Source organism: Python bivittatus, unplaced genomic scaffold, assembly GCF_059951505.1.
Source record: "Python bivittatus isolate LINGU-HERP-01145 unplaced genomic scaffold, Pbiv_v1 ctg000610_np1212, whole genome shotgun sequence".
NCBI lineage: Eukaryota > Metazoa > Chordata > Lepidosauria > Squamata > Pythonidae > Python > Python bivittatus.
In genome coordinates this window covers 8,693,865-8,707,043 of record NW_028277088.1, presented here as the reverse complement: position 1 = coordinate 8,707,043, position 13,179 = coordinate 8,693,865, and the positions used below count along the sequence as shown (strand labels likewise).

Below are 13,179 nucleotides of genomic sequence, written 5' to 3'. Positions count from 1 at the left end.
AGAAACTGCAAATAAGATAAATAAAAATGGCAAGATTCACATCAGGGGAAAGCTTTCTGAAACAATTCAGTTTGTAACAGCTTCCCACGGACCCCAAAGAGGGAACACGCCTGATCTCCAGGGAGTGGCCTTTCCATGAGGTTGGTGCTGCTACAGAAGAGCAGCACCGCCTCGCCCCGGTCCCCTGAACCTCCTCAGCTGCAGGACTGGCAGCAGCTTCTCCCTGATAGATTGAACTGGTCAGGCTGACACTGATGGGAGAAGGTGGTGTTGTAGACACCTGGGCTCCAAGCCATGAGGGCTTAATAGGTCAACACCAGTTCCTTAAATTGGACCCAAAAACCAACTGACAACCAACGTGGGGTCTGCAAAACTGGCCCAACCTTCTCCCAACATCAGGAGCCCAAAAGGATGCAGGCTGGTGCATTGGGGACCAACTATAGTTTCCAGATACTCTTTAAGGACAGCCCCAAGTAGAGCACATTACAGTCATCTAACCGGGTGGTGATAAAGGCATGAGACAGGTCCTCCTGTCCCAGCTAAGGCTGCATCTGGCACACCAGCCCGAGTACAGCATTGGCCCCTCTGGTAACGGCTTCACCTGCTGACCCAGCAGAAGGCCTGAGTCCTGAAGGAGCCCAAGCTGTGAACCTGCTCCCTGACAGGCAGGGGCTGCCGATGAAGGAGGAACTCTTTTTCTTGTCATCAGAAAGGTCTCTTTTTTTGCATGTGAAATCTACTTCGAGACAGATTCCATTTTTTTCCCCACACATATTGAAAAGTAAACCCAATATATCCTCTTGGCTTTAATCTATATAGAATAAATTATCACTAATTTATACTGAAATTGCTCGAGCCCTGGCTGAGTGCCACAGAGCACAGTGTGATTCCCTGGAATAATATTGGCAGCACAGTGTGATCCTGTCCTTTCCTTCTTGCATGTTACGGAGCTCGACTTCCCCTCCAGGGCAGAGTAGGCAACCTTGTCTTTAGGGGTACCGATGTGCCTGAGTCATTTTCCCATCAGGCTCCCTGCCCTCCTTTTCATTATTTTAATGAAAATAAACCCTTTCGGCAACATTTTTTGGTTAGGATTTCCTGTAATTACCTGAATGCTGTTTGGCATGAAATAAAACTCAGCATCTGGGGATAGCAGCTGCCTGAAGTGTTAGCCCTGCGAGGTAGTCCAGACAAGAAGCACAACGAGGACTACTAGCTCTCTCTTTATTGTAAGGGTACATTAACAGCACCTTGCAAGACTGAAAGTATTTCTCCCCTCCTCTCCTTTTACTCCCTGCAAAGCTAGGGAGGGTCCCTTCTGAAACGTTTCCCACGCCATCCCCCCTTCTGTGGGCTGAGACATCTTTTACGTGCCAGTTGTCTGTCTGCAGCTCTTCCTCCCATCTCCCAAGGTCATTCCCACTTTCCATCCCAAGTGAGCGTTGACATTGCAGTCAACCCCATTGAGCATGATGGAAGAAGAAGGCATAAAATCCAGGCTCCGGAGAGGAGGAAGCCTGCCCGAAACAGCCAATGATTGTGTCTCTGGCACCACCCCCACTGGCCATCTGACTTTGTCTCCATTGTATGGGCATCATGTTACAGATTTTAAAGACCATGGCAGCTAAGAATAGCTCAAGGTTATTTTACTCATAGGCTGGGGATGAGACAAAGAAACATCAAGGGATAGAGCAGAAAAAATATTTGCCACCACATTGACACATGTGCATATGTTAAAAAACGTCAAGGTGGTGATCATGATAACACTGCTGGTTTGTACCATGGTTAGGAGCAAGTGAAGAAAGACTACGTGGTTTTGCTTTCCAAGTTGCATCCCCTTGCTGTAGTCCGTTTCCTCAGCCAAAGGAACTGACTTTCTGAAAGCTTATCTTTTGATTATGCAGATCAAGTAATTGAATTGGTATAGGAAGTCCTTGCTTAATAACCATTCCTTTAGTGACCGTTCAAAGTTACAATGGTGCTAAAAAAAGTGACTTTCAACCAGTCCTCACACTTACAACCATTGCAAGAGCCCCACGGTCACATGATCACAATTTGAGCGCTTGGCAACCAGCTCGCACTTATGACAGCTGCAGTGTCCTGGGATCACGTGATCACCATTTGTGACCTTCCTGGGGGCTTCTGACAAGCAAAGTTAATGGGGGGAAGCTGGACCGTGTGATTCACTTAACAACCATGGTGATTCACTTAACAACCATCACAAAAAGGGCCATAAAATTGGGTCCGATTTGCTTAACAACCATCCTGCTTAACCACCAATTTTCTGGACTCTATTGTGGTCATTAAGAAAGGACTTCCTTTGGTCTAAGGCCATTTCAGCACTGGATCCATCTCCCAGTTGAGACAGGCTCAGAAAATGATTTAAATGTACAGAAAAGCTGGCACCTCTGATATAAGAATTCCTACCAAGATTTCCTTCTAACTCAGCAGTTAGATTTGGCCAACGTTCCATAACCTGCAACACAAAAAACATCTCAATGTTCTTCCTGCTGTTTACAAATCTACTTTCCTACCCCAAAAATTTTTCTGTTCAAATGAAACGACATGGGTTAAGTCAAATCCTCTTTTTATGGATAATTTGATAATAGTGGCATCTATGAATTTAGGTTTCCAGTATTTAGTACTGTTTTTTGGTAGTTTTCAGTTTAGCTCTAAGCATATTATGTTGGACATATTTGGAAAGAAGATAAATTTGATATATGAGTCATATATGAATCATGTACTTTACCTTCATGTCAGACTTGTTATTCAGGGATTTTTCTGGAAAAAGAATCATGAACTTATGGAACTTTTAATCTCACCAGTTAGAAGGCACTTAAAAAAAAAAAAAAAAGTTTGCTTACAAATTCAAATACCACCACGGTAATAGAAAGCCTTCTGCCAATTATCTATCTCAAAAAAAAGCAATACTGATAAATTGCTTTGTTAACAATTTCCAGTAAAGCTGCTTCCACAGCTCATCACCTTACAAGGATCTTTTTAGCCTTTTTATTATTATTATTTCATATCTATTTCTTACTACCAAGGATTCATATTGGGACACGCCTCTCCACTTTCACCCTCAGGGCAACCTTTCATATCTCCTGCAGGGGGAAAATTGAACGTGTCCAAGATATAATGAACTGTTCCTCAATTTAAGGAAGTTGACAACTCCACCAAATGGATGGGGAGAATGGTTCCCATATTTTCCAAAAGGTGACAACATCATTATACCAGTTTCGCTAGATAATATTTGGCCCATCCATACTGAGGGGAAAACGCTCAACGTGTAGACTCCTTCATGGCAAATTAGCCTGAGAAACTGAAAAAATAGCTGTAAACAAGAAATTAGCCTGAAAAACTGAGGTTGATCAGGGCAGCAATAGAATGCTGGTTTAGCTCAACCTTAGATCCAATTCAAGAGGACATGTTTTATTATTTTCTTCAGAGGCAAAAGGAGGTTGCAGTCATAAAATAATGGATCAGTGGTAGATTACATGGCCCAGTAGATATCATCTGTTCATCACAGAAATAAATGTGAAGATAACGCCTACAGCAAAATGTACAAGCTCATCTCACACGGAGCTCAGGCAGGTCTAAATGAAGAAGCTGAACAAACCCTCATTTTTGATACTGCAGGAAGAGTAAAACAGGAAACAAGGCTTCCATTTTATTTCCCTCCTCTCATGTCAACATCTGAAGCCTTTGTAAAATTCACCTGGGAGTAGAACAAGTCAGTAAGTCTACAATCAAAAAATATAACAGCTGTACGTGTATTGTTCTCCAGCTATAAGAAAGTATGCAAGAAAAGTTGAAAACAGGAATAATTAACATACAAGAAGCAAATTCCATTTGAGTTCTTCATTGTATGCTGAATTTTTCAGGTCCAAAAAATAAGACACAGGAGCAGATCTTTTCAAATAATCACAGTGAATTTTAAAACAGTTATCTGGGGAACGATTACACAGCTTTGTAGTTTGCAAGCTGTATCAGCCCAATGTTCAAAATGGCATTAGAAACACACTCAGGAAAAGACATTGAGTGCTTGGTAAATGTAATCCTGCTAGCTAAATGTAATTTGAATAGCAAGTAGAAGACTGCTGAACTGAAATTTCATGTGGCAAACTTTGATACACATGTTCTACCATGTCTAAGCCCCGTGACTACTTTAAATATGTAGTCCAAAGTTAATTTAACTCATTTTCTGGAAACAGATTCAGAATGTCAGTCTGCTGCTAATTTGATGTATTTTAAGGCTGAGGTTGTCTATTTAAAGCAATACTCTCCAAAAATTAATCCATACGCACCAAGATTCCAAGGAACTGAGAATAAAGTTCAGAAGGAAGTGAAGCATGTGGAATATTTTGCCCGCTAAGATGTGGACAGGAGGTTCATGGGTTCAAAAAAAAAGAAAAAAGCACAAATGAGGTAAAAGCTGAAAGGGTTTATGAAGCAAAGCATTACAAAAGAGTAACTCCAACAGCAAAGCATAATATAGACAGGGAATATCCACAGACAAGTCAGTAAGACAAGACATTCAACAAAGGAGTGCTGGTTGGGGAATTCTGGGAATTGAAGTTCACACATCTTAAAGTTGCCAAGTTTGAAAAACACTATGCTAATGTATAGCAACTTTCCCAGGTAGGTCTGTACTAAGGCTCGCAATACTTGGCGTGTCATTTTTTAATACCTTTACAAAATATAGGGAGTGTAAATAACACCTGGAGATGGTTTGATGGAGCACCTTATCAGTAGTTTGGATGAAAGACGAATGTTTGAATGATTGCCAAGGATATTTCATCTAAGTATCATCCCTGGGGTACATCTCTCCTCCTTTCTCCAGGTGTTGGAGTAGCAAATATATGTTATTTATACTTCTTGCGTAGTAGTTATCAGAAGCTTATGAGATGGTACCAGTCCACCCATCTTGTCCTTCCTGATATGGGCCTAGTGTAGGCCAAAGACTTCTGAAGGAAAGAGACAACAGTCCTGAGCTAAACTTCATGAGAAAATTATCAATTAAGAGGGGGAGAATTGAAGAGGCTGGTGATCTTTGAGGACAGCTAAAGTTTTAACTTGAAATACTATGCACAAGCAGCAGAAGAGAAGTCATTTTGTACGGGGAAATGGTGTATACTATTTAAACCTCCTTGCCATGAGAATTGCCATTAGTAATCAGGGGACAGTACAGAAATAATACTGCCAAACGTCTCCAACCTGGCGCCCTACAAAACTCCCAGCTCTCCCAGCCAATGAAAGCCATGCTGCTGGTGAACATTATAGGAGCAGAAGTTGAACATGTCTCAGGGCACATCTTGGACCAATATGACTTTTTAGCCCAAGTGCTGAAATGAACAATAATATGTTTGGTCCCAGAGCCTTCTGTGTAGAAAGGCAAAACATAAAGTGAAATTTTAAAAAATAAAATAAAATAAATAAATAATTTTGTGATATTTAAAAAGCAGATCCAAGAAAACATTTTTGATTGACAGTGGGGTGGGAGTGGGGAAATAGATTGTCAGTTGGGAATCTTTCAGCTGGAGGAAGTAAAGCAAAGGATGATCCAATTGACCTTTGTAATTCTTTCTTGCTCCCCAAAGCCAGAAATATATGGGTTAAATTATATATTGTCTCTGTACCAAAATTTGTATTAAGGCAGCTTAACATATAGATGGTAATGGGTAGTTGATTAGATGAAGGTAATGCAAGATAGATGTTAAGACAGGAAAATAAACCTGAATAAAGAAAAATGCATGATTGCACAATCAAAATATTTAATATTTATAATCAAATATAGCTAAAACAGAGACCAATGCTAAAATGTCCAGTCCAACATGCACAGCTGATCAGCAGATTTCAAGGATTCTTCCTCTGTATCAAAAATGACAGCAGCGTTAGTAGTGTATTAAGCAATGATATTACTCAAAAATCAGTTCCACATGACCAGTGTTTAAGGCACTTCTGGATGGGGGTTCTGATCCAGCAAAGGAGAGTCATGATTCAGTTGATACAGTAGTTGGCCCCGTGCTTAAGACAATCCTCGAATGTCTCGGTTGCATCTGCAAAGAGAATGTTCTGCACTACTCAAAGGTTTAACAATGCTGAGGTTGTACTAAGGGCATAACAGGAAGAAGGGGCAGGAGAACATTTTCAAGATACCCAATTTAATACACAACTTGTGATGTGCTTGCCAGTCTTCGAACTAGAGCCAAGGAATTGTTTGAAAATCCTTCCAAAAGGAATGTTAAGCTATAGTGGCTTGAAAGGAGGGAAGCAACAGAATTATGTAGTCGGGAGAAAACAACCCTATATTGAAATCACATGTAACCAAAGTTGCATTGCTGCTAAATGAATTACAATTAGCATCTTAGATATATTACCTATGAGATAAAACAGATCGATGTTGATGTGTGTTTCCAGACTGGAGTAACGCATCTATCCAGATCTTTCCGTTGGTGATCTCTCTGAATTTGGAAAATCTGATCATCGTCTAAAAAAAGACCCCATACAGTAGAGCAATGTGTCAAGTCAGTTTGGCTTATACCCCAGTTCAGTTTTATGTGGCGTCATTTTATAAATGTTTCAAGAGACAATATTATCGTGTTCATAAATCCATTGGGTTGACGGGGCACTTTTCTCCCCGTGGGCCAATGTGTGCAGCTGAGACCCGGCCTAACTTAAAGGTGGATAATATTGCCCATAGAGACCAGACAATAGCTGTCCACGCTGCGTCTTTCTTGATGAAGATCTGTTTTACCTTTCTCTCGCTGTACCCAGATCCCAGACATTTATCAGAGACCTGCTACAGGGCCCACTGCTTCTCATCATGGAGAAGATTTGTGGATAACAGTTGGTAGCATCCACGGCTCCAAGCAGTTTCGTAGGTGACACCTGGAGCATCTCTCAAGATTAATAACATGGGCGTCTTAAGAAACAATACTAGCAATTTTGATTTCTAATCATGCGGTGCCTACATAAAAGGAGTTTTAAAACCCTGATCTGCTGGGCCCAGTAGGCATCTTAGCCAGATTGTGTACAAAGCTATTATGTCCAGTGTGAGTGAATGAACAATATTATTTGTGTATAAATACCGGAGATATTTATAAACACTCTCTAGTTGCACTTATCTAATAAGCACAATACCTGTCAGAGGTTGTGCACTGTATTTTTTGCTCAATGCTAGAATTCACCTCTAGCTGTCTTTGTTTTGCTGCTAGCAACACAGAGTCTGTCTTGCCTGCCATACGAATGTCACAAGCATTAATGGGTAGTGGAGTTCAGAATTCAGAATACTGTATTTTTCCGTGTTTCTGGAACAAATTTGAATAGGCTGTATTGTAAGCAAGATCTGAGTCTCTGTGTGTGTGTGTGTGTTGGCTTAGGTATATGTATGTGTGTGTGTGTGTGTGCGTGCCTGTATATATGCTGTTTTATACACTTTACAACAATAGATTTATAATTTTAATTTCATTATTTATTTATTTATAATTTCTAATGTTATCCATTGTACCCTTATAGGTATTTTATGGTATATATTTTATAGCACCTTACAGATCCTGAATTCATTGGCTGATTCACTGACACATTTTAGTTTTATAGAACTTAATCTGTAGAGTGTTTTATAGTAAATATAAAGCTTATATTAATAATTTTAATAGCATAGGTTGTCTCTAGGTGATAGAAGCACTTGGTAATCCTGAAATTAATCCTATATTTTATACCTTAAATTAGCAAAGTCCAAAATAAAAAGGAACAAATGAACGTTATATCTGTAATTATATCCTCTACATCTACATCATTTATATCTCTATACATTTACATCTATATTTAAAAATCATTCTGTGAATCATAATATCCAATTACACTGAAGCAGGTCCTTTTGTTGGCTTCCTATGACATTTAAGGATAAGCTCTAAATAGTCCTTTCTCCTGGTGCTTCAGTTTATGTTTAGCAAACGTACTTTCCGAGGAAGAATGTTTATGGTGCTGCTAAATCCCTTTCCAAATCTGGCCCCTAATTTCCATGCAGGTAGTAGGATCCCCACCTGCCAAATGCTGGACTAGGACAACAGACAATGAGGGCCTTCAAACGAGATGGAGAAGCACTGGTGATCATTCCTATCTCTGAGGAGGCTATATGTCCCCGAAAATATCTGACCTCTTTGGGTTCAATGTTTCCTCAAGGAACAAGTAACCTGAACACTCTTACAAATTGGATGCATTGAGATTGACTGCCATATTGGACATGGCTTGTCATAAAACAACAGATAACAAACAACAAAATGAGATTCTGCCACACCATACCTGTCAGCCTTATGCGGTAGTCCAGACAAGATGCACACGCAGGAGTACCAGCTCTATCTTTATTGTAAGGTTATATTAACAGAATCTTGCAAGTCTGAAAGTACATCTCTCCCCCCTCACCTTTACAGTCCACAAAACTAAGGAGGGTCCCTTCTGAGACGATTGCCACACCCCTGTTTCTTCTGCAGACTCAGATGCCTTTTATCTGACTGTTGTCTAATCTGCAGCTCTTCCTCCTGTCTCCCAAGGTCATTCCCATAGACTATTACACCCTGTAATCCCTGGGATGGCCAGTACTGCTCCTGCATACTCTAGTTACCAGTTTGGGGCCAAAAATCAGCAAATTTTCAAATAAGTCCTGAAATTCAGCCACCCACCATTTTTTATTTTCTACAAATATGTATTGAGTCTACATGAGGCTCAGATACATTCTTAGGAACAAGAAGATGGTGTAAACTGGTGCTTGGATTTGCAGCATGGCAACTCTCCATTTTTATTTTATTAAAAGAAGTTTTAAAATCCAGGTCACTGCAGCAGGAAACATACCAGGTCTCAACCCAACATACAGATTTACACATAGTGAATCACTGAAGGAAACTCTATTTCCATAAACTTGAAGCAGATGTTTTGTGAAGGTTGCACAGCTCAGGAAGAATACTTCAGTGGGTTGTTAAAATGCCTTTAAGTTAGTGCTTCAGTGGAAAAAGCTACTTCTAAGTCTTTGGCTATTGATCAAAACAGGCACTGCAAACATCCTGGGTCACGTCTGGGCACAATTCAGTCAACTAAAGATGCCAAGGATGTACATATTCTGCTAATTGGTTTGCAACCAGATGGGAAACTTGGAATCTCAGCTGAGAATAACACTGCTCTCTAGAGGATCTCTTTCATTCCTGATTCTTACACTGGCCACATATTACACCGGCCCTAATAGCAGGAACAGTTAAAACTGGTAAATTTTAGAAATAAAGCCACTGGTGTGCGAGTTCAAGATGAAGTCTAGATGTTTTTCTTGAATGCCTAACAGATTTGGCCTTCATTTTGCATAAAAATTAAGGTCAGTATTCAGGAGTTACTCTCCTGACCGGGCACTAGCAAATGCCCAATTTAAAACTCTGTTGTTTTTTTCAGAGTTCAGGAGAAACGGGGTTCTTTGAAGTTCATCTGCATTACCGTTCAGTCCTCTCCGAGAAAATCAACCATCCATAATTCATTACATGTTTTCTGCGGGTCTCGGAGAGAACCCAGATCCTAGCAACAAGAGAGTCCTAGCAACGTCTGCCAAAGAGCCAACCTGCTATCAAGCTTTCTGATTCTACAGAACCAATCAGGCCGGCCTGAAAATCAGCCTGAAATGTTGTCAACCATCATTTCGGTAATTCGGCCGCAAGCCTACTTTTTAACTAATGGGCTAGTGGAATTTTCACTAATATGGCAGGGAAAGAGACTTGAATGCCTGGCACATATCTGAAATTATTCTGAGCAAGGCTTTAAAAGAGGCAAGATGTTAAAAAAAGAAAAGATCGTGCAAATATTTCATGCTTCCAAATTGTTAGCACCAGGGGTTGATTCCCCTCGCTTGTATCTGGGAATATCACTGGAGACAGGGGGGTTGGCAAGGCAATTCCTTAATTGACGGATGATTGCCTTTAAACACAGTTGAACTACTCTTATTACAAATGAAGCTGATCAGAATACTACTGTGCAGACTATATTATATTTTGTGTGTCAGGAGGGATGTCGAAAAAGTCAAGATGGAGCCCCGCCCTTTCATGCATGTTGCAAGCTATGTCAAAAAGGGGCAGAGCTTCAGCTGCACAGTGGGGACTGCTACCCTGACTTTTTTGACCCCGCCACGGACATCCCCCCATGTTATTTTAGGTGAGTCGAGCTTCAATCTTATTCAATCTTATTGTTTCATCAATGTTGGTTGAGTGCTCTTGGACTACAATGTCATGTTTGTACGAAAAACAATATTCTTGTTTCTTTTGCTGCTGAGAATGGAGATATAAAAATATATTAGTTGACATTTTAATTGTAAATGCATCCTTACATTGTCCGGGAGCCCAATAATGCCACAATAACCATGTTCTTTCTAAGCAAAACCTAACCCTTTACAAATAAGGTATGTGCTTTTGAAATACTTGTCATTTTAATTCTTTAATATATGCTGTTTTAGTAATTACAATTTTAGTAGCATTCTTCTTCGGATGCTAATGTTATACTGAGCATCACGTGATACAGCATTTGTCCTGAAATGACATTGTTGAGAACAAAGGAACAAAAATTTATAAGGGTGCGTGGAAACTGTAATTTTAATAACAGAAGAGCTATCAAATCAATGGGAAAGATGAAAAGAGAGGGAAGAAGCTTCCTGCAACTTGCTAAATACTCTTTTATGAAATACAGCCAGTTGTATTTCAATCTCAAAAGAAGTTTTCATCCAAACTATCCTGTCTTTCTCCAGAAAGATTAAAATGCTCTGCTCTAGCCATGCAACATTATTATTGCCAGAAACCACTTTGATTCTGATTAAAGCTTTTTTCCACCAGAAACATATTCCTGAAAGTTTATCTTCTCTAAGAAAGTTGAAATAGTACTCCAGGGGTTGTTTTCATACTTGTATTTGGGAACGGAGAAAATCTCACTGTGTTTGATATCAACTCCTGTGCAGTAAGAAAAAAAATGAACTTATAAATCTTTCTGTATAGCTTTATCTCCTATCACATATTTTGGAGGAAATGAAATGCAATCATTCATCTTTACCTGAACATTATCACTTGAAGGAAAGATAGCAAAGGTTATCTGAGTGAATGTCTTGGGTCACAGCCTTAAAATCTCTCCTAAATTCCACTCCAGCATCCATATTTCTCCCCTGAAAAAAAACAGAGATTAGAAATTTGGCTGAGGATGCTTCAAAATATATTTTAGATCTGACTGGTCTATTCTGAACTTTCCAGACGATGCATAAATTGATCAGAGCCATGAAACTATCAAAGAATGAGCGGGACTTTTTTTTCAATTTTCCCTTACATATTTTATAAAATATGTGCTTTTTCAAGTAGTGACTTTTTAGATGCCACAGATGAAAAGAAATTGCCAAGTATTTTGCCACATCACAAGAAAGATAGTGGTTTCCAGATATAATCATCCAGGTCCAAATAGAAATATTTATTAGGGGTTGGGAGATGAGAGAGAAAGTGTGTGTTTAGCGTCCTCCCTGGTTGGAGCTGTCATTCAGATAAAAACATTTGCACCACCTGGTTATAAAAGCAAACTTAGGAACATGACTCTGAAAACCTAATTACTGTCTATGAGCAAAATTTACATTTTATTTTTCTATTAGGGTGTCTGCATTTGGAAATTGCATATTTTGGATGCAATTAGACACTAATGAAATGGGGAATTTTATACATCAGGCCCATGACTGTTCATTAAGCTAATCTAATGAACCCTTTGGTCTGTACAGTTTAAAATAAGAAATTGCCTCATAAGATGGTTAAAGTGGCCCCATATCTTCATCCGTAACTTTGACAGCTTCTGGACAGTGCTGGGAGATATCCTCAAACTGAAAAGCACAGAGCTCTCTAATGAGCTAGCAGAATTGTATGACTTAAACTAATGAATTTCTTATCCTTTTAGGCCGCTAAAGAGTTTTCTAGAAGAAGACAAAAGATCTCAGCATTTTAAAGTGGCTTTTTCTTTCTTTCTTTCTTTCTTTTTTTTTTGCTTTCCATTGAGGGAAAGGTGGTGATAGAGGTGATTGATCAGTGATGGATAAAATCCACAATATAATTCTGACCAAAAAAGTATGTAAGGATTAGCAAAGGAAAAGGATTCTAGTTTAACTGTCCAAGACACAGCACAATTCTTCTTAAGACACAACCCAGTGTAGGTTACTTACTACACTCCAAATGTTTTGGACACAGTCCCTTGTCAATGACTATTCTGGCTGGAATTGATAGGAGTTGTCCCAAACATCTGAAAGGTATCAAGGGCCTATCTTCAAGATAGACCCTAATAATAAAATTATGGAAGTTCATTAAAAATGTGTGTCTACTTTACCTCAGGCCCTCTAGATGTGTTGGACTATATACAGCCATCTCACTCAGCCTTCCTACCTAATGCCATGCCACTAAAGTGTTCCTTGTCATTCTCAACATGGGCAGACCTCCTTAAATCTGCATTCCCCCTTTTGCAGGAATGCCTCTTCCAAGATGATGCTAGTGATAATACATGGGCATCAAAGGAAGCACCCTTCTGAATTCAGCCACCTTGCCAACAAGCCAAAAAGTACTTAATCAGATTGCCGCACAACAATTTACACTATTAATCAGGGCTGACCTAACATGTATTTACTATCAAAGAGCAAGAAAAAGATCTCACTGCCTTGCGTCTCCTGGCACAAGTGATGAATGAACAGAGGAATCTTAATGCTGTTCTGCTCATAGGCCCCTCTAATCGGCAGCCTGTTGTACCCAAAACTGCCCAGTTTGGAGGATAAAGAAGAGGCTACAAAAATTCAGAGTTCAGTCCTCCAACCATGAACCACCAGCCAACCCAACAGATGTTCCTGCTTCGTATTGCCTTACAGTACAGCTGAACTGGTTATAAATGATGTTGACTGATTATGATAAAGCCATCCCTATAGCCAGTAGCCATTAGCCATGGGTGTCCTGCATGATCAAAGCCCACCTTTTTTTACATATGCCCTGGGTCTGTCTTTTAAATTCTCTCCCAAACTCTTTCCATAATCTTGAGCTTAAAGGAATTGTATCTTAACTTGCTTGTTAATTAATAGAAAACATTACAGGTTTAAAACAGGTTACACTTCTCTAAATTTGATGCCGTTTTATAATTTGTTTTATAATTGAG

The 13,179-nt window shown here is 39.6% G+C and overlaps 1 long non-coding RNA gene across 1 annotated transcript in view; it reads right to left on the bottom strand.

The window, feature by feature from the left end:
• The window catches only part of LOC112543199 (uncharacterized), a 71,372-nt gene that overhangs the window by 38,469 nt on the left and 19,724 nt on the right, over positions 1 to 13,179 (bottom strand). Inside the window, exon 5 of the long non-coding RNA XR_015797907.1 lies at positions 6,381 to 11,179. This is a non-coding gene — a long non-coding RNA (uncharacterized LOC112543199). The remainder of the gene's footprint in view (positions 1 to 6,380; positions 11,180 to 13,179) is intronic.